The 22,088-nt window shown below is 37.7% G+C and overlaps 1 pseudogene; it reads right to left on the bottom strand.

Annotated features, from left to right (window-relative positions):
- Positions 1-12,606: 12,606 nt before the first annotated feature.
- On the bottom strand, positions 12,607-14,326 carry LOC785087 (elongation factor 1-alpha 1-like; annotated as a pseudogene).
- Between the last annotated feature and the right edge of the window lie 7,762 nt (positions 14,327-22,088).

Here is a 22,088-nt window from a genome sequence, read left to right as displayed (position 1 = left end):
GTTTATTACAGTCACTTGAGGACCAAGAAAACAGGAGGCTTTATCACTTTGGCCTTAGGAGCTTCCAGCCATCAGTAAAACTCATCACCTATTATTAACCAAAGCTAATCATATGGCCATACATAACTTCAAAGGGAACAAGGAAATGCAACATATATAATGTAAATGAACAAGAATATCACTGTTTGTGAATATGTGTATTGACTACCATGGGCAAGAGCCACTTACTCATACCACAACAAGTCAATCACTAGGGAGGGAGAAGGCGAGGTTGCAGACAGACCAGAGAAAGAAATTAATTGAAAGAATATGGTCTTAGAGAGAGGAGAATGTAGAGCATGAGCTGATGGAAGAGCTTTTGTGGAAAGACTACTTGTCCTTAGAGATGGGCAGGAAGGAAGTGAGGTTGTCTGTGGATGACACTGCTCAAAGATTGCAGAAATAATTTCTGGCTCACAGCATGAGTCAAGATGTTTTCAGTAGGAATGTTTAAATTTTCACTAACTTGAGTGATTGTCATATTTCCTCCAGTGGTGAGAGGGCAGGAAGGATGACCCAAGATGGCTGGATCATTCAGCGTTTGGAGTTTTGCAGGCCAGGTACAACAGTCGGTTGAGAGGATGACAGTGTTAAGGATACTGGCAGGAAAGAGGCTGAAGGGGTAAACCAGGAAAGTAGCTCATCAACTGGGAGAAAATAAAGCTCTGACCAAGTTCTTTCTCCTAATGAAAATTATGACTTCTTAGACTCCCTGATAAAGCAAGTCTCTTGGAAATATAATGACAGCTGTTTATAGGAGTCCAATTAAATCAAGTAAGATTTGTGTGCTCTCTTTGGTAAACCTCCCAGAAGAGACTTCCAACAGAACTACTCTGTCACTGGAAGTTACTACTAGGGAGGTGGCTAATAAATTTAGGCCTTTTGATGAACATATCAATGTGTTATGGGAGCCTAATATATTTTATCCAGCAAGAAAAGATGAATTCTAGCAAACTTGGTTTGCAATTCTGAAGACATAAATCACTTCAAGAATGATCATTAGGACTAAGGACACCAACATAATAGAAAGTCTAGGAATTATTTAAGAGAAACCTTAAATTCTTGATTCTAATTTTTTACTAGAACCAAGGAATAAATATAAATTTGGATTGTTTTTTAGAATTCTCCCTTTTGAGATAAATTTTGGATCAGAGGACACTACATATATAAATATTTACTTTCCTGGATTAAAATTTTCAGATAGAGCCAGCTATTGAAAAGCTATCAAATCTAGCTAGCATACTGACATCCAACAACTTTACATTTACATAGCCAAGAATGTAAGGATGATTTCTGTAGAGAAAGTTGGAGAGTTGAAAAGATTTTATGCTCTTTCTCCACCATTTTTTTTTTCCTTCAGTCACAGATTATTTCCCTTGCTGCTTCAATTCCGAATTCAACTTGAATTGGATACACTTTTTACTATCTTGTGTCTCTTAAATTAGAAGAAGTATTATATCTGGTGATTAAAAAAATAGATCAGAAAAAGCACTGTATAAAAAGGGCAACTTGGTCTGATGCTGAAAACTTCAACCAAAAATGTAATCTGTGCTTTAGTTATTGCCAATAAGAACTGGACCACGTCCAGAAGGAGGTAGTTTTAATCAATTGTTTTTAGGAGGAGAGTCTATAACCTACTGGCTTAAAAATCTTCTAACAGTAAGTTTTGTAGAGATATAGCACATTTGCCAAAACTGCATTACCGCTTCAAACCATCACAAATTACACTGCACTTTAGGTTTTATTACCAAGTAAGACAGCACACAAATTCATTTCCATGTCTGTTGCCAATTTAAATGAATGGCTGGCTCCTGCCAGCTCAGGAAGACACCGGAGGAAATGTTGCACAGATCATTGGCGCATGGAATAAATGATAGCAGGCCCTTTGGTCATTTAATCTCAGAGCAAAATTTATATTTTAAGTAGGCTTTAAAAATGTAATGTAAATTATGCTGTATAAGGGTAATAATTCAAAAAAGCAGCTGTATTAAATGCTCAAAAAAGCCTACTATGTACTCAGAACCATTCTAGATGCTGTAGATAATATAGAATTAAATGATATATACTCCATTCTCAGAGCTTCCTCTAAAATTGGTCAAAGTAAAGTACACACCAGAAAATAAGTAAGGTACTATGTGAGTAAATTACTTGGTATATCCAATGTTATAAGAATTCAAAGAAAGGGAAGATCATTAAAAAGCTAGAATATTCATGCGAGGCAATGTCCTAAAGCTCTTAAAGAGAAAAGAAAAATGAGTATTCCAAGCAAAGAAACAATATAAGAAACAGCAAGAATTTGGGATTTGGGATTCACAGGATTCATTTGACTAAAGAAAGTTTGATTTCTGGAGGACCATTGGAAATACGGAACATGGCCAAAGCATGGAAGAACTTAACAGCATAGCGGAGGTGTTGCATGTTGAATTATGATGTGTTGTCTTTTATTATGTTGTTTCTTCCCCCATGTCTGATCTTGAGCAGCCCTATTATCAGGGAGAGGTCCTGATTCACTTGTGATCTACCTGGGCTAGGCGTACTATTGTACCAGGTTGAGCTGAGCTAGAAATAAAATCAGTTTGGAGACTAAAAATCAGCTTAGAGGAGAATGAGTGGCAAATAGCCAAGAGCATTGGAAAATGAAGACTCCCAAGTCCCTTGGGAAAGTGGGGAGAAAGGCCAAGACAGAGGCTAAAATGAGGAGGATAGAAAAGGAAAGAAGGAATTGATTTTTTTAAGAAAAAGAAAATTAAAGGTCAGAGGATAAAGACCAGAAGGATCAGGAAGCTTGAGAAATAAGATATGAAGTATACAAACATATAACAGCAAAAGATAAATAAAACTCAGAGAAAGTGGGAAAGAAAAATAAAATAAACTTTAGGGAGATGGCACAGGAATCAGGTATTGAAATAGTAAGAGAAGGAAAAACAGCAAGAGTGTAAGGAAAATATGACGTGACAGTGAGAAATAATACAAGGTGAAAAGGAGGAGGCTGTAAGGAACAGGGAAAGGATGGAAACTGGATAAATGAGTGGAAGGAATACTAAGACATCATAGGTTAATATATTCAAGAAGAGAAGGTGGGGGAGAAAAATAAATAACTTCAGGGAAACAGAAAACATTCAACACTGCTTCTACTCCCTTATCCTTCCCTTGAATGATCATTATTAATCTCACACCACAGGCGAGCCCCACCAGGACATCAGACTCCTGTCCAGGTCCCACTCCCCAAAAGACTTAGGGGTGTTAGATAATTCTAAGGCTTTACAGTCAGACTCCAAAACTTCAATTATAGCATGTTGCCATTCAGCAATTTTTCCACTCATTTTCATTTAACTTCCTATTATCTTCCCCATAAATACAAGTTTCTAAACTTTCTCTCCCAACAAGCCCTCAAAACCACTCTCCAAAACCATTCTGCCCTTTTACTGCATTTCCTCCACTTTTCTTTTTCTTGACTGAGATTTCTCTTCATCTTCAACCAATTTCTTCTCTCACCCAGGCTTCTTCTGAAAAAAAAAGAAAGAAAGGGTGGAAGGGAGAGAGGGAGGGATGGAAAGAGAGGGAGGGGAAGAGAAAAGAAAAGAAAGAAAAAATTTCCATTCTCTCTGATGTTATTCCTTGCAAGAATTTCCCCTTGGACCTCCTCCACAGTCCTTGTTGGATCTAATAGCCCTGCCTCCTTAAATGTTCAACCTTTCTTTAACGTCTTTCCTCCACAAACTTCTGCCTTACTTGAAACTTCTTCATTTGTTCTTCAAGACTTGGCTATCTGGCCTCTTCTTCCACAAGAGCAATAACACTTTTAACTATCATTTAAAGGACTGCACCTCCTTCTTGAAACTCTTGCCTCTTTCCTTTACATCAGAATTCCTAGGTGTAGAATTCCTAATTTGGAAGTTAACTGGTGAATAAGATAGAAAAGGAGTTTATTAAATAGGTTAGCGAGTGGCTAGCAGAATTGTTAGAGGGGATAGAGAATCAGATTTCAGGCCAGAGCTTCCAGAAACAGACCCCAAATCAAACTTTAAAAGCCTTAGGCTAGCGTTGCTCTGGTCATGGCCTCTACTGAGGCCCTGCACTACAGTTTGGATTCCAGTCAAGAATGTAATCGCATCAATTCTATTACAAGAACTACCTCCAGGATCAATGCCACTGCCAACCAGAGACAGACTTCCAGCCACTGCTGCTGCTGCTGCTGCTAAGTTACTTCAGTCATGTCCGACTCTGTGGGACCCCATAGAAGGCACCCCACCAGACTCTGCTGTCCCTGAGATTCTCCAGGCAAGAATACTGGAGTGGGTTGCCATTTCCTTCTCCAATGCATGAAAGTGAAAAGTGAAAGTGAAGTCACTCAGTCATGTCCAACTCTTAGCAACCCCATGTACTGTAGCCTACCAGGCTCCTCCGTCTGTGGGATTCTCCAGGCAAGAGTACTGGAGTGGGTTGCCATTTTCTCCTCCATTCCAGCCATTAGTCTCTGCAAAACCCTAATGCCTTTGCTTCCCCCTTTGCCAGAAAAATGAATGCATACAAACTTTTTCTTCCACGTTGTTTCTTTCAGAACTGAAATCTCACAAAAATACAGTTAGTTAGTGAAGCCCCATAACTACTCAGTGCATATTTGCTGAATGAAAGAAGGAAAAATATAAATAATACAAAACATAAATTAGAATCATAATCATTAACTCCTTATACACAGAGCAGTTTCTTTCTTCTTGGCCTCCATTTGAATTGCAGTCACACCCAGAACCCAACATGTCTATGCTTCCATTACTGCTGTGTACTTCCAAGATAAGTAAAGAAAATTCTACCAGCTACCAACTGGCACACATAGATTGGAATTTGTTTTTTAAACTGACGCCCAAGTCAGCTTCCTCCATGCTGCACCCATATGTTACCCCATATGCTATGCTTGTTTCATTTTAGAGGCTATTATGCCTGCCTCATCTTTGCTTCCAGAACATCTATACCTACACAGTAGTAATTCCTGCAGTCACAGATATTTGAAAAGTCCTATAATAGTGAAATGATGGTTTTTAAAATTTGCATGGCATATCCCTTCATGGCTTATGTTTTCCTTAATATATATTCTATGTTAGCACCAAACCAATGCACTAAAATCTCATTAATTGAAGTCCCATTCATTTTAAACTCAATACCCACTAACAATTTCTTGTTTCTGCTTCTGTTTCTTTCCTCTCACCTAGAATTTCCTTTTCATTCAGCTGAAATTCATGTTTATCAACTCCCTCCAAACTGAATTGAAGATTACCTATTCCAAAAACCTTATTCAATTAAACCCATCAATTCTGATCACTTTAGGTTTTCTATGAGAAACCTAAAGAACTACCAGAACTCATAGATTCTGTTCTTGACATGTACAATTTTCAGCATGATGCTTTTATTGGTTTTATGTCATTTCCTATATGTATGTATCCTCCCCAACTAAGGGACAGCTTTGAGTAAGAAGGGACTGTAACTTCTACTTATATATCCCCTACCCCAGAGCTTACCTCTGAACTACGTATGGGTGATGTAGGTGTCCAGAACATGCTTCCAGAGGGAAGGAATAAACTCAGAGGGTTTATATATCCCCTACCCAAGAGCTTACCTCTGAACTATGTGTGGGTGATGTAGGTGTCCAGAACATGCTTCCAGAGGGTAAAGGAAGAAAATGCAAAATGTAACTCATTCTCTTGATAATCATTTCAAACCTTAATCTTACCACTGCTAGAAGTATGCCATGAGGAACTAACAACATCTTAAAATGTCATCTTCGGAGATGACGAAAAATGATGAAGCCACATATGCAGCAGGCAACAGCTAAATTATTTAACAGAAAAACTATGTGGAGGAATCAGCACTGAACTCCTGTATGACAGGAAACTTACTACATATCTTGATGAACTGTCATACCCAAGTTACTAAGAGAATGAGATACAGACTATTTCATTTCATAAATACAAATAAATAATGTATTCACTTTCACTTTGGAAAACAAATATTTAAAAAGCTAAAGTTTTTGTAAATTATCTACTTGGTAGTTTTTCTTTATATGTAATTGGTAACTTTTCTTTAAAACAAACTCTAAAAATGACAAATGCATGAGACAATATGAAATTTTAACTCTGAGAAGACATTTGATGATTTCAAGAATTTTTTTTATCAATTTGGGGGACTGTGATAAGAGTATTAACATTTTATTTAGGCGAGAGTACTGAAATATTCATGGATGAAATAATATCTGTGACTTACTTCAAAATCATTAAAAATTGTTTTACATACATTTGTTTATTATAAAGCTTACAAAGTAACTGCTGTTTTGCTAATTTTACAGATGAGGAAATAGGTTTAGAAAGGTTAAGTTTCTTGCCTAAAGTCATACACTGACAAAGTAAAAATCCAAACTGAGAACTATTTGATAGCAAAGCCCATGTTTATAACCACTATACCGCACTGCCTGTTTTAATGCAATCCCCAAATAAGATATTACTTTGTTGCAGAAGAAAACTTTTCCTGTGGGATCCACAATTTGATACCGTGACCTTTCTATTAAAAGATACTCATGGGAATGCAATTTATTTTAGAAGACAAAATATCCAACAAATATATGTCATTCATGACTGACACCACAAAGGAAAGAAGTCTATATACATATATATATATATATATACATATATATATATATATATATATGATGCATTACTATTCACACAATAACTTTAATAACAATTATTCAAATATAAATAATTTGAATATTTGTATATAAATATATAAAATCTTATTTGAAAGATTTCTGACTTGGGTCTATCTTTTCACTGTTTCCTATATCCATTCAGCTAGTGAACACATATTGCTTAGAAAACGATTAAAGAGTCAATTCAATTAAGCAAATATTTAGTAACTTTTTATATTTCAAGGCATGTGTGTGAACCTAAAAGTCTACTGTATGGGTTACATATTGCCTTTCCCTCCTCTTATACTTCCCAAAGAGCTTAGAATCTAGTTACTGAGAAAGGCTATAAAAATGACCATAAAACAAAGTGTAATAAATGCAGTGAGAAAAGAGAAAAGTGCTACTGGAGATCAAAAGACTACTTTGAGTAAAAGTAATTATGAAAGCTTCATGGATGAGAAAACATTTGAGACTAGCAAGATTTCAACATTGTATTAGTGAAGGTGTAGACTGAGCTTCTCTAATATAGACACCTCAAAATATAAGGGCTTAAGATAAAATTGTTATTTCTCTCTCTTAAGAGTCCAAATAAGGGTCCAAGGTTAACAGGGCAACTGTACCTTCTCAGTTCTTGAAGTCCATGGTTACTCCAGTCTTTGCCAGTTTCAGTCAATGAGAAGGAGAAAAGAGAAGTCCGCAGCAAACAACTTTTTCTAAGTGGTAAGTTCAAAGTCCCAAAAAGGGCAATGCCAGAGTATGTTAAAACTACCAGACAGTTGCACGCATTTCACATGTTAGCAAGGTAATGCTCAAAACCCTTCAAGCTAGGCTTCAACATTATGTGAACCATGAACTTCCAGATATACAAGCTGGATTTAGAAAAGGCAGAGGAACCAGAGATCAAATTGCCAACATCGTTGGATTACAGAAAAAGCAAGAGAATTCCAGAAAAAAACATCTGCTTCATAGACTACATTAAAGCTTCTGACTGTGTGGCTCACAACAAACTGTGGAAAGTTCTTAAAGAGATGGGAATACCAGAATACCTTACCTGCCTCCTGAGAAACCTGTATGCAGGTCAAGAAGCAACAATTAGAATCAGACATGGAATAATGGACTGGTTCCAAATTGAAAAGGAGTACATCAAGGCTATATATTGTTGCCCTGCTTATTTAACCTATATGCACAGTACATCATGTGAAATGCCAGGCTGATCGAAACACAAGCTGGAATCAAGATTTCTGGGAGAAATATCAATAGCCTCTGATATGTATATGACACCATCTTTATGGCAGAAATTGAAGAGAAACTAAAGAGTCTCTTGATGGAAGTGAAAGAGGGGAGTGAAAAACTCAACATTCAAAATACAAAGATCAAAAGATCATGGCATCTGGTCCCATAACTTCATGGCAAATAGATGGGGAAACAATGGGTACAGTGACAGGTTTTATTTTCTTGTGCTCCAAAATCATGGCGGACAGTGACTGCAGCCATGAAATTAAAAAATGCTTGCTCCTTGGAAGGAAAGCTATGACAAATCTAGACAGCACTTTAAAAAGCAAAGACATCACTTTTCTGACAAAGGTCCATATAGTCAAAGGTATGATTTTTCCAGTAGGTATGTACAGATGTGTGAGTTGGACCATAAAGACGGCTAAGAGACAAAATATTGATGCTTTCAAATTGTGATGCTGGAGAAGACACTTGAGAGTCCCTTGGACAGCAAGGAGATCAAACCATTCAATCCTAAATGAAATCAACCCTGAATATTCACTGGAAGGACTGATGCTAAAGCTGAAGCTCCAATCCTTTAGCCACCTGATGTGAAGAGCTGACTCATTTGAAAAGACCTTGATGCTGGAAAAGATGGAAGGAAGTAGGAGAAGGGGACAACAGAGGATGAGATGGTTGAATGGCATCACCGACTCAATGGCCATGAGTTTGAGTAAACTCTGGGAATTGCTGATAGACAGGGAGGCCTGGCATGCTGCAGTCCATGGGGTCGCAAAGAGTCAGACACGACTGAGCGACTGAACTGAACTGAACTGATGGACTTTAGCCCTCCATGGTATTCTCCAGGCAAGAATACTGGCATGGTGCAGTGGGTTGCCATTTCCTTCTATAGAGGATCTTCCCAACCCAGGAATCAAACACTGGGTCTCCTGCAGCTCCTGCATTGGCAGGCAGATTCTTTACCACTGAGTTATCAGGGAACCCCATGTGTGTGTTTACACACATACAATTCAGTCTTTAAAAAGAAGTTAAATCTTATCATATTTGACAACATGGATAAATCTGGAGCACATTATGATAAGTGAAATAAACCAGACATAGAAAGACAAATACTGTATTGTATCACTTATATGTGGAATCTTAAAAAAGTAAAAGTCACAGAAACAGAGTGAAATGGTGGTTGACAGAGACTGGGAAATAAGGAGATGTTGGTCAAGTGTACAAACTTTCAATTATAAGATGAATAAGTTCTGAGGATCTATATACAGCATGGTGACCATCAGGAGTATGGGATTAACAGATACACACTACTATATATAAAACAGATGAACAACAAGAATTTACTGTATACCATAGGGAACTATATATTCAAAATCTTCTAATAACCTATAATGGAAAATAATCTGAAAAAGATTATATATATATATATATATATATATATATATATATATATATACATAATATACACCCAAAACACTTTGTTGTATACCTGAAAGCAACATATAATTATAAATCAAGTATGCTTCAATAAAAAATTCTGTATTGTATACTTGAAGCCTGTTAAGAGCACAGATCTTAAGCATTCTCACCAAAAAGAAAAAAATTGACCATGTGAGGTAATAGATGTTTTAATTAACTTAATGGTGGTATTAATTTTACAATGTATATGTACATGCTGTACATGTTTAATATGTTACAATTTTATTAATTATACCTCAATAAACCTGGAAAAAATAAATAAAATTTTTAAATAATACTAAAAAGAAGATAGCAGTACATGTGAAAAAGTAATATCCCATTAAATACAGTTTACTTGTTTATTAAAATAAAGAATTTTAAAAGCAAGGATGTAAAAATAGCTCACAGACACAGTTTAGCCTGAAAGCCATAGCTGGCCAACTTCTGCTTTAGAGATGTTTCTGTTCATCTATGGCCCCGTCTGAACTGGTTATTAGAGCATATGCTCTGCTTGGGAGCTGCACGGTCTTAGTGCGTTGCCTGCTGGTGCAGCTTGGGAAAGCCATGAGTTGTATTAGGTGTTGAAACATCACAGAATGTCCAGGCCTATCACTGGCTGCTTTGGCAACACAATTTCCCTCAAACATATGAGCTTTCTAATCAGTTTGCTTCCCATCAGTTCCGTGTAAAAGTAACCACAACCAGAGATCTCATCTTGTCGTGAGATTTAAGGCTACCACTCTCTTCTGTTAGTTGGTGGCTTCTGCATACCTTCCTCAATTTCATGGCAGCTGCCTCACAATCGTCTGAGACAACATGCCTGGCAATGCTTTTTTACCTGATCTTCACTGCTAGACATTCCTGGTTTGCTTCCTTCCTGCTTGGCTTGTTCAAAATCTCACAAGGACCACAATGTCTAAGCTACCAGTGATTTTAGATTATGGGCCACAGGCAAAGAGAGCCTCCCTCAGCAAACATCTATTACCTCCCATCTGATCCTTGCCTGAACCAGCTTTATCACTCAGCAGTTTCTAAAAGGGCCAAGAAACAGTCAAAACTCACCAACAGTCTACCATTTCTAATGACTTCCCCTAAAATCATGGGCCATAGAGATAGGTGGTCTGTCTTTCAGGTTATCACAGGAATTTTTTCTTTCAAAAGCAAATAGTTAAATGGTTCAAATAGCAGTTAATGACACTATTTAGCTGACAGCTGACATGCATGAGGGTGTACCTGAGGACCAGGTAACTGCCCAATCAAAGCAGAGTTGGACTTTCTCATGCAGTAAAGAGAAAAGAGGCCATGGTATGATTCACATAGAAGTGTTTGTCTTTTTGTTGCTGAAAACTCAGGATCAATGGTGCAATCTTATCCCAATCACTGTCAGAACAGTACTTTTCTAATTTTGCAAGCCTTGCAGTTTATTGGTTAGTTGAGGTTCATGAGGCAGGGGAGACAACAATCTAAAGAGAACAGAGTAGAAAACAAGAGTCAAAACCAAGCGGGAAAGTGAGGACCATCTACTATGTCTGCTTTAGTCCTTTGACTTACCGAATGTGTTGCTACAGCTCCAACAAAAGTTGTATCCACACCTTATAAATGCAATGTGTCTAACATGAAGTTACTTTGTCATTGGTATTATTAGTAGGACTTACTCCAGGAGCAAAAAAAATAGGAAGGAGCAGGAAGTTCTTGTGTAGGGATAAAAAATCATGAGATCTATGCCTTAGTAAAATAAAGATGACAGCTGGGAAGAGAATGGTTAGAAATATACAGAGAAAAGTCAAAAAGACCTGAAATTAGATGATAGCAGGAAGAATGGAAAAGAAAGAGATGGATGCAAGGCTAAAAACATAACATGGAGAGCTTATAAAACAAAACTCAACTCAATGCAGCAGGCAAAAAGAATGTATTTCCCATGGATAACAATAAGAATAAAGTACCATTAAGAGAAATAGAGATAGAAGTCTATTTTGGAAATTATAAGGTTGGTTACTATTAAGCAACCAAAAAACAGATATCAAGAACAGAGCTTCAAAAAAAATTCTAAAATCGGTGGTGTAGGCCAAAGTTATCAGTAGAGACTCAGAAGTCATACAAAAGGAGATATTTACTACCATAAAAGTGAATACAATATCTGAAAAAAAAAAAAAAAAAGGAATTGAAAGAAGCTCCTGAAAAACACTTACAATTGTAATTTAAAAACAAATATTTTGCTATATGCATAGAATGGTTTCACTCAGTCATACAAAGGAAGGAACTACTGATACACATAGTAACCTGGATGAATCGCAAAGTATGCTGACTGAAAGAATCCAGATCAAAAATGAATATATATGTATGGTACTATTTATATAAAAGTATTGAAATGGAAAATCAATGTATAATGACAGAAGGTGGATCAATGGTTGCCTGAGGTAGGGAAGAAGGGACTGCAAAGGACATGAGAGAACTTATTGGAGTGATGGACAGGTTCTTTAACTTGATTCAGTTCAGCTCAATTCAGTCACTCAATCATGTCCAACTCTTTGTAACCCCATGGACTGCAGCATGGCTTCCCTGTCCATCACCAACTCCTGGAGCTTACTCAAACTCATGTCCATCGAGTCAGTGATGCCGTCCAACCATCTCATCCTCTGTCTCCCCTTCTCCTACCCACTTCAATCTTTCCCAACATCAGGGTCTTTTCCAATGAGTCAGTTCTTTGCATCAGATGGCCAAAGTATTGGAGTTTCAGCTTCAACAGCAGTCCTTCCAGTGAACACTCAGGACTGATTTCCTTTAGGACGGACTGGTTGGATCTCTTTGCAGTCCAAGGGAACTCAAGAGTCTTCTTCAACACCACAGTTCAAAAGCATCAATTATTCGGTACTCAGCTTTCATTATAGTTCAACTCTCACGTCTGTACATAACTACTGAAAAAACCATAGCTTTGACTAGACGGACCTTTGTTGACAAAGTAATGTCTCTGCTTTTTAATATGCTATCTAGGTTGGTCATAGTTTTTCTTCCAAGAAGCATCTTTTAATTTCATGGCTATTTAGGGTTTACTAATTCACTTATCTATACAGTAGAAACTAACACAACATTGTAAAGCAACTATATTCATAAAAATTAATTTTAAAAATTAAAATTAAAAGCAGGATTAGGGAAAATGAAAGAGAAACATTTAGAAGAATATATCTTGCTATCAGAAAGAATTTCTTTTTTTTTTTTTTTCTCATTAAACTTTTTTTAATGGGTCTCAAATTCTGTGACAGATTTTTGGTCAAGTAGTTTTCATTAAAAAGTACTGATTTTAAAAACTAATAACTTAAACTGCCACACACAGAACATATGGTCCACAAAAAAAACATTCTCCTTTCCTTCTGAAGGTTTTACAATGCATTGTTATCATTAACCAGTCTTTTACTATTAAACTTAAATGGCCAATTGAGACAAACAGTTCTGAGACCATTCTTCCACCACTGATTAACACTGGGGTGGCAGGTATTGGGGATAATATTCATTTAGCCTTCTGAGCTTTCTGGGCAGACTTGGTGACCTTGCCAGCCCCAGCTGCCTTCTTGTCCACTGCTTTGATGACACCCACAGCGACTGTCTGTCTCATGTTACGCACAGCAAAACAGCCCAGGGAAGGATAATCAGAGAAGCTCTCGACACACATGGGCTTGCCAGGAACCATATCAATGATGGCAGCGTCACCAGATTTCAAGAATTTAGGGCCATCTTCCAGCTTTTTCCCAAAACGATGATCAATCTTCTCCTTCAGCTCAGCAAACTTGCAAGCAATGTGAGCTGTGTGACAATCCAGCATAGGTGCATATCCAGCACTGATTTGGCCCGGATGGTTCAAAACAATCACCTGAGCTGTGAAGCCAGCAGCTTCCATGGATGGATCATTTTTGCTGTCACCAGCCACATTGCCATGACAGACATCATTGACAGACACGTTCTTGACATTGAAGCCCACATTGTCCCCAGGAAGGGCTTCACTCAATGCTTCATGGTGCATTTCTACAGACTTCATTTCAGTTGTTACATTGACTGGAGCAAAGGTGACCACCATGCCAGGTTTGAGAACACCAGTCTCCACACGACCCACAGGGACAGTACCAATACCACCAATTTTATAGACATCCTGAAGAGGCAAACGCAAGGGTTTGTCAGCTGGGCGAGTTGGTGGCAGGATGCAATCCAGAGCTTCAAGCAGGGTGGTTCCACTGGCATTGCTGTCCTTACGGGTGACTTTCCATCCCTTGAACCATGGCATATTAGCACTTGGCTCCAGCGTGTTGTCACCATTCCAGCCAGAAATTGGCACAAATGCTACTGTGTCGGGGTTGTAGCCGATTTTCTTAATGTAGGTGCTGACTTCCTTAACAATTTCCTCGTATCTCTTCTGGCTATAGGGTGGCTCAGTGGAATCCATTTTGTTAACGCCAACAATTAGTTGTTCACACCCAGGGTGTAAGCCAGAAGGGCATGCTCACAGGTCTGCTAGTTCTTGGAGATACTGGCTTCAAATTCACCAACACCAGCAGCAACAATCAGGACAGCACAGTCAGCCTGGGATGTGCCTGTAATCATGTTTTTGAGGAAGTCTCTGTGTCCTGGGGCATCAATGATGGTAACATAGTACTTGCTGGTCTCAAATTTCCACAGGGAGATATCAATGGTGATACCACGCTCACGTTCAGCTTTAAGTTGTCCAAGACCCAGGCATATTTGAAGGAGCCCTTTCCCATCTCGGCAGCCTCCTTCTCGAACTTTTCAATTGTTCTCTTGTTGATCCCGCCACATGTGTAGATCAGATGGCCAGTCGTGGTAGACTTCCCTGAATCTACATGCCCAATGACAACGATGTTGATGTGGGTCTTCTCCTTTCCCATTTTGGCTTAGGTTTAACTGTGGTTTTCACGTTGCGAAAAAGAGAACTACATTTTTGTGTATAAGACCTTGACAACAAAATTTCAACTGAAAGCACTGTTATGACCTGGTTGAAAGATAGCTTAACATGAACTGATGAGATTGAGAAGTTTTTAAATAAGCTTACTTACTTACTTATTTCACCATGAAAAAGTATACAAAGGTTCAGCAAAGCAGCCAGCATCTTTAGTAACTAAATTCTCAGTCACAAATAATAACTTCCCACTCAGCATAATTACAATGCCAGAAACAGAACAGAAAAATCCTATACCACCAGTATATGTATTGAGTTGACTTAACTTGGGTAATGTATTCCTAGATTTCACCAAAAATAATGTATGCTTAGGTGATAAGGACATATATAGTAAAAAATCTAGTAATATTTCATGTCATCTTGAGGCAAATTTATATACCTCCATTAAAAATCTCCAAGGTTAAAATCAGAATGCATAATGAAAATGCTAAAATGAAGAATGGCTTATTGGCAAGAGCATTATGACAGCATGTTCTGTAAGAAAGGTATATGTGGAGCAAATATTCAAAATAGAATTCTCAAAATAATTAGTGATGACTCCCTAAAATCATTTTGCATCCCAAAATGGACTAAAAGCAGTTGATAACAATTGATTTTTTCAATAAGTTAATGTTGAACTATTATTCTAAATGTTATTAAAAGGATTCAGGGTAAAAATAATCTCTATAAAAAAAGAGTATATGGAAAAGTGCTCCTTCTCTCCGAGATATAGAGATTGTTTTTACCCTGAATCCTTTTATAATGTTTATGTATATATATATATATTATTAAATACATTAATATAATATATTATATTATATTATAGGAATATATAAGAGGAACAAGATGGAAATGTCCACTGTGTGCTGGTAACTCCAATGTTTCACCTCTGTTCTCTCAAATAATTCCTATATTTCATTTCCATAATTTAAATTGGTAGGAGTTATTATCTTCATTTGAATACATGGAAATTGGTGCTCAGAGAAGTAGCTTCCCAGGTCATATGCAGGCAGTCTGTCTCATCCTTTCAAGGTGCTTTCTGCTCTGCCACACAGTATCCCTGTGTGGTTATAATTATTCTCACCATTCCATAAATATGCATCAATTTATTCAGCCTCTAGGCAATGGAAATAAAAGTGTTGGCATTTGAATAACACACCATCCACTAATAACACATGGTTCATGCCCAAGGTCTTGTATGCAAATACCCATGGCACTGTGTGGAGTGGGCAGGTGGGAGCCCATGGGGGCAGTTCCAGAAGGAAGGTTCTGTAAGCTTCAAGACAAATATCAGGTATTTCAGCAGACTCATAAAAGATTAGTTCACCTCATGGGCAACAGAGGAAAGGACTGAGGGGGGTGGGCCCATGTTCTGGAACATGTGCAGTTAAGACACTTTAGGAAAGACAGTCAGAAGACAATGTGTCTATTGTGAATACAAGTCCATTAACAACATCTACCATCTCTGAGCCTGAAGTGTTCCAGGTACCTCTATTTCCCTGGATATGCTGACCATGAATTTGTTTCTCTGAAGGAATACATTATAGGCCAGTATACATCATTCCAATGCTTCATTTTCAGAATTCACAGACGGACTTAGCCCTGAGAACTCTGATTTCACAAGGCTTCTTGGTAAGCTGGCATGTTATCGCATTCTGTTAAACAGTATCTGAGCCCAGGAACTCAGGAGAAATAGGCCCTCTATCCCTCAGCTTTCAGGTTTCTGAATAATTAAAGGGAGCTCACAACTGTAATAAAATATAAAATAAAATTTATAGCTTATAAGAATTTAAGACTCAGATATATCAAGCTAAGAAGTACAATTGGATACCAAATTTTGAGAAATGATAACTAATCTCAGAGTTTACTTTAAATTAGACTCCAAAGTACCTATTATACTTTGTTTTTAAAAAGAATATTTCTCTAAATTTTTTATGTCTATTGAAGCTGAGTTGACTTACAGTATTGTGTTAGTTTCAGGTGTACAGCAAAGTGATTCAGTTATTTTTTTCCCAGATTACATTTTTTTAATATGGGAGGTATAAAATATTGTCTTTTTAATAATAATAAAATCAATTGTCTCTCCTAATTTAGACAAAATCACCCTGCTCTAATGTGAAGTGCTTTAATTTTTACAAGTTTAAACATCCTTTTCATTTGTTTTTCGATCACTGAATTCCCTCTTTTCAGAGATTTCATTTCCTGTCCTTTTCCTATTTCAATTTCAGGCTATTATACATATCTAATTAGTTTTTATTACCTATTTGAACTTAAATTGTATAAGATCTTCCTCATATTACCTGGGAATATTCTCTGATATGCCTTTTCATTTTGCTATTAAACCTTTTTGTAGGGTTGGGGGTTCCAGTGACAGAGAGAAACTAAGCAAGAACAGACAAAGCTGATTATTTACCTACTTAAGGCCAACAATTTCACATCATTTTAAATGTTATATCTCTAGAGACATCTTTCTCCTCCTCTCCTTTGTGTTGACTAAGGGATTTTATATGTGTGTGTGTGTGTGTGTATATATATATATATATATATATACAGTAAAGTATATATGTATACTTTATGTATGTAAATATATGTATGTATATATGTGTGTATATATATACATAAAGTATATATGTATACAGTAAAGTTTATATGTGTATATATATATATATACAGTAAAGTATACAAACATCAAGTACATTTTAAATAAGCTCACATTATGTAGTCACCACATGGATCAAGACATAGAACATTTCTAGCATTCAGAAAGTTCACTTGTGGAGGAGCCAAGATGGTGGAGGAGTAGGACTGGGAGAACACTTTCTCCCCCACAAATTCATCAAAAGAGCATTTAAACACCGAGTAAATTCCACAAAACAACTTCTGAATGCCGGCAGAGGACATCAGGCACCCAGAAAAGCAACCCAACTCTTCAAAAGGAGGTAGGAAAAAATATTAAAGACAAAAAAAAAAGAGACAAAAGAGGGAGGGACGGAGTTCCGTCCCGGGAAGGGAATCTTAAAAAGAGAGAAGTTTCCAAACACCAGGAAACCTTCTCACTGCCGAATCTGTGCCGAGCTTTGGAAGCACAGAGGGCAACATAACAGGGAGAAAAAATAAATAAACAATTAAAACTCGCAGATTGCGAGCCCTACGGTAACTCCCCCAGCAGAGAAGCAGCGCAGACACCTGCATCCGCCATTAGCAAGCGGGGGCTGGGCAGGGAGGCGCGGCGCGGGCTGCATTGCTGAGAGTAAGAATCTGGCCTGAATACCCTGAGCGCTATCTGAGCGAAATAATTTGGGCTAGCAAACCAGACTGTGGGATATCTACCACGCGAAAAGCCAGCCCTAACCTAAGACCGCCAGGTCCGCGCACGGAACAAAGGACTGAACAGAGATAGCCCGCTGCAGACCTTCCCCCTCCGGTGACAGGCAGCCAGAGCCGGAAGGGGGCAATCGCAGCCCCAGAGAGACATTATCTATAAAACTGTAAGCAGGTTTCTTTGCTAACTAAACTTCTTGGGGGTCTGGACAGTCAACATCTGCCTGAGAAGGTGCGCCGGTTTTACACCCAGATAACCGAGTGGCGGGGAGGCGATAAGTCGCAGCATTGGCGCTCGCCAAACACCTCATCACCTGAGCTGCTCGGACCTGGGAAGAGCACAAAACGCAGGCCCAACTGAGTCTGCGCCTCTGAGGACTACCCGAGTGCCTGAACCTGAGCGGCTTGGACCTGGGAGGTACATGCAGCCCAGGGCCGGCCTCGGATTGTTCCCGGCGGAACAACCTAGAGCCCGAGCAGTGTGGGCAGGGTGGCTACACGCGCCGTGAGCGGGGGCAGACCCAGGGTGGCTGAGGCACTGCGAGCCCACGCCAGTGTTATTTGTTTGCAGCATCCCTCCCTCCCTCCCCACAGCGCGACTGAACAAGTAAGCCTAAAAAAAAAAAAAAAAAAAAAGTGTCCTCCACTGTCCCCTTCGTGTCAGGGCAGAAACCAGATACTGAAGAGACTAGCAAACAGAAGAAGATATAACAGAGGGAAACGCCTTGGAAGCTACAGGCAATAGATCAAAACCCTGTGGTTACTACGGACTACATAAGAAGGGGCCTATAGATCTTGAGAAATATAAGTCTGACCAAGGAACTAGCCAAAACTGAACTGAACCCACAACACCCACAATAAAACCAAGAAAGTCCTAGATATATTTTTATTATTTTTACGATCATTTTCTTTCTTTTTTTTTAATTAAAAAAAAATTTTTAAGTCCTCTATTGTTCCTTTAATTTTCACTTTTATAACCTATTACTTTGCAAAAATAAAAAATAAAAAGACCCTATTTTTTTTTTCTTCAGCAAACTTCATATATATATATATTTTATAATTTTTTGACCTTGTTTTTTTTTTTTTTTTTTTTCTTCTTTTCTTTAACATTGTATTTTTGAAATTCCAAACTCTACTCTAGATTTTTAATTTTCACTTTTTGGTATATGTTATCAATTTTGTACCTATAGTTTTTTTTTTATATAATGTCTGTGACTTTTTTTTTTTCTTCTTCTCTGTTTCTTTCTCTTCTTCTTTTATATAACATTGTATATCTGAAATTCCAAACTCTACTCTAGATTTTTAATTTATGCTTTTTGGTATTTGATATCAATTTTGTACCTGTATTTTCTTTATAATTTTTGTGACATTGTTTGTTTTTGTTTGTTTGTTTTCTCTCTTTATTTTTCTTCTTCTTTTTTTTTAACATTGTATTTTTGAAATTCCAAACTCTACTCTAGATTTTTAATTTTTGCTTTTTGGTATTAGTTATCAATTTTGTACCTGTACTTTCTTTATAATTTTTGCGACCTTGTTTGTTTTTGTTTGTTCGTTTTTTCTCTCTTTCTTTTCCTTCTTCTTTTCTTTAACATCGTATTTTTGAAATTCCAAACTCTACTCTAGATTTTTAATTTTTGCTTTTATGTATTTGTTACCAATTTTGTACCTTTAAGAACCCAATCTTTAGGATCCATTTTTCACTAGGGAGCGAGATTACTGGCTTGACATCTCTCTCTCCCTTTGGACTCTCCTTTTTCTCCACCAGGTCGCCTGTGTCTCCTCCCTAACCCCTCTCTACTCTACCCAACTCTGTGAATTTCTGTGTGTTCCAGACTGTGGAGAACACTTAGGGAACTGATTACTGGCTGGATCTGTCTCCCTCCTTTTCATTCCCCCCTTTTATCCTTCTGGCCACCTCTGTCACCTTCCTCCTTCTTCTCTTCTCTGTATAACTCTGTGAACATCTCTGAGTGGTCCAGTTGTGGAGTGCACATAAGGAAGTGACTACTGGCTAGCCCACTCTCTCCACTATTGATTCACCTCATCTCATTTGGGTCACCTCTAACTCCCTCCTCCCTCTTCTCTTCTCCATGTAACCCTGTGAACCTCTCTGAGTGACCCTCACCGTAGAGAAACTTTTCATATTTAATGTAGATGTTTTATCAATGGTGCTGTATAGAAGGAGAAGTTTTGAAACTACTGTAAAAATAAGACCGATAACTGGAAGCAGGAGACTTAAGTCCAAACCCTGCCTCCAGGGAACTCCTGACTTCAAGGAACATTAATTGACAGGAGCTCATCAAATACCTCCATACCGACACTGAAACCAAGCACCACACAAGGGCCAATAAGTTCCATGGCAAGACATACCAAGCAAATTCTCCAGCAACAAAGGAACACAGCCCTGAGCTTCAAGATACAGGCTGCCCAAAGTCACCCCAAAACTATAGACATCTCATAACTCATTACTGGACATTTCATTGCACTCCAGAGAGAAGAAATACAGCTCCACCCACCAGAACACCGACACAAGCTTCCCTAACCAGGAAACCTTGACAAGCCACCTGTACAAACCCACACACAGTGAGGAAATGCCACAATAAAGAGAACTCCACAAACTGCCAGAATACAGAAAGGACACCCCAAACTCAGCAATTTAAACAAGATGAAGAGACAGAGGAATACTCAGCAGATAAAGGAACAGTATAAATGCCCACCAAACCAAACAAAAGAGGAAGAGATAGGGAATCTACCTGATAAAGAATTCCAAATAATGATAGTGAAATTGATCCAAAATCTTGAAACTAAAATGGAATCACAGATAAATAGCCTGGAGACAAGAATTGAGAAGATGCAAGAAAGGTTTAACAAGGACCTAGAAGAAATAAAAAAGAGTCAATATATAATGAATAATGCAACAAATGAAATTAAAAACACTCTGGAGGCAACAAATAGTAGAATAACAGAGGCAGAAGATAGGATTAGTGAATTACAAGATAGAATGGTAGAAATAAATGAATCAGAGAGGATAAAAGAAAAACGAATTAAAAGAAATGAGGACAATCTCAGAGACCTCCAGGACAATATTAAACACTACAACATTCGAATCATAGGGGTTCCAGAAGAAGAAGACAAAAAGAAAGACCATGAGAAAATACTTGAGGAGATAATAGTGGAAAACTTCCCTAAAATGGGGAAGGAAATAATCACCCAAGTCCAAGAAACCCAGAGAGTCCCAAACAGGATAAACCCAAGGAGAAACACCCCAAGACACATATTAATCAAATTAACAAAGATCAAACACAAAGAACAAATATTAAAAGCAGCAAGGGAAAAACAACAAATAACACACAAGGGAATTCCCATAAGGATAACAGCTGATCTTTCAATAGAAACTCTTCAAGCCAGGAGGGAATGGCAAGACATACTTAAAATGATGAAAGAAAATAACCTACAGCCCAGATTATTGTACCCAGCAAGGATCTCATTCAATTATGAAGGAGAAATCAAAAGCTTTTCAGACAAGCAAAAGCTGAGAGAATTCTGCACCACCAAACCAGCTCTCCAACAAATACTAAAGGATATTCTCTAGACAGGAAACACAAAAACAGTGTATAAACTCGAACCCAAAACAATAAAGTAAATGGCAATGGGATCATACTTATCAGTAATTACCTTAAACGTAAATGGGTTGAATGCCCCAACCAAAAGACAACGACTGGCTGAATGAATACAAAAACAAGACCCCTACATATGTTGTCTACAAGAGACCCACCTCAAAACAGGGGACACATACAGACTGAAAGTGAAGGGCTGGAAAAAGATTTTCCATGCAAATAGAGACCAAAAGAAAGCAGGAGTAGCAATACTCATATCAGATAAAATAGACTTTAAAACAAAGGCTGTGAAAAGAGACAAAGAAGGTCACTACATAATGATCAAAGGATCAATTCAAGAAGAAGATATAACAATTATAAATATATATGCACCCAACACGGGAGCACCACAGTGCGTAAGAAATATGCTAACAAGTATGAAAGGAGAAATTAACAATAACACAATAATAGTGGGAGACTTTAATACCCCACTTACACCTATGGATAGATCAACTAAACAGAAAATTAACAAGGAAACACAAACTTTAAATGATACAATAGACCAGTTAGACCTAATTGATATCTATAGGACATTTCATCCCAAAACAATGAATTTCACCTTTTTCTCAAGCACACATGGAACCTTCTCCAGGATAGATCACATCCTGGGCCATAAAGCTAGCCTTGGTAAATTCAAGAAAATAGAAATCATTCCAAGCATTTTTTCTGACCACAATGCAGTAAGATTAGATCTCAATTTTAGGAGAAAAACTATTAAAAATTCCAACATATGGAGGCTGAACAACACGCTGCTGAATAACCA

This window comes from Bos taurus, chromosome 9 (assembly GCF_002263795.3).
Source record: "Bos taurus isolate L1 Dominette 01449 registration number 42190680 breed Hereford chromosome 9, ARS-UCD2.0, whole genome shotgun sequence".
NCBI classification, from domain to species: domain Eukaryota; kingdom Metazoa; phylum Chordata; class Mammalia; order Artiodactyla; family Bovidae; genus Bos; species Bos taurus.
This window is presented reverse-complemented; position numbering and strand designations above follow the sequence as displayed.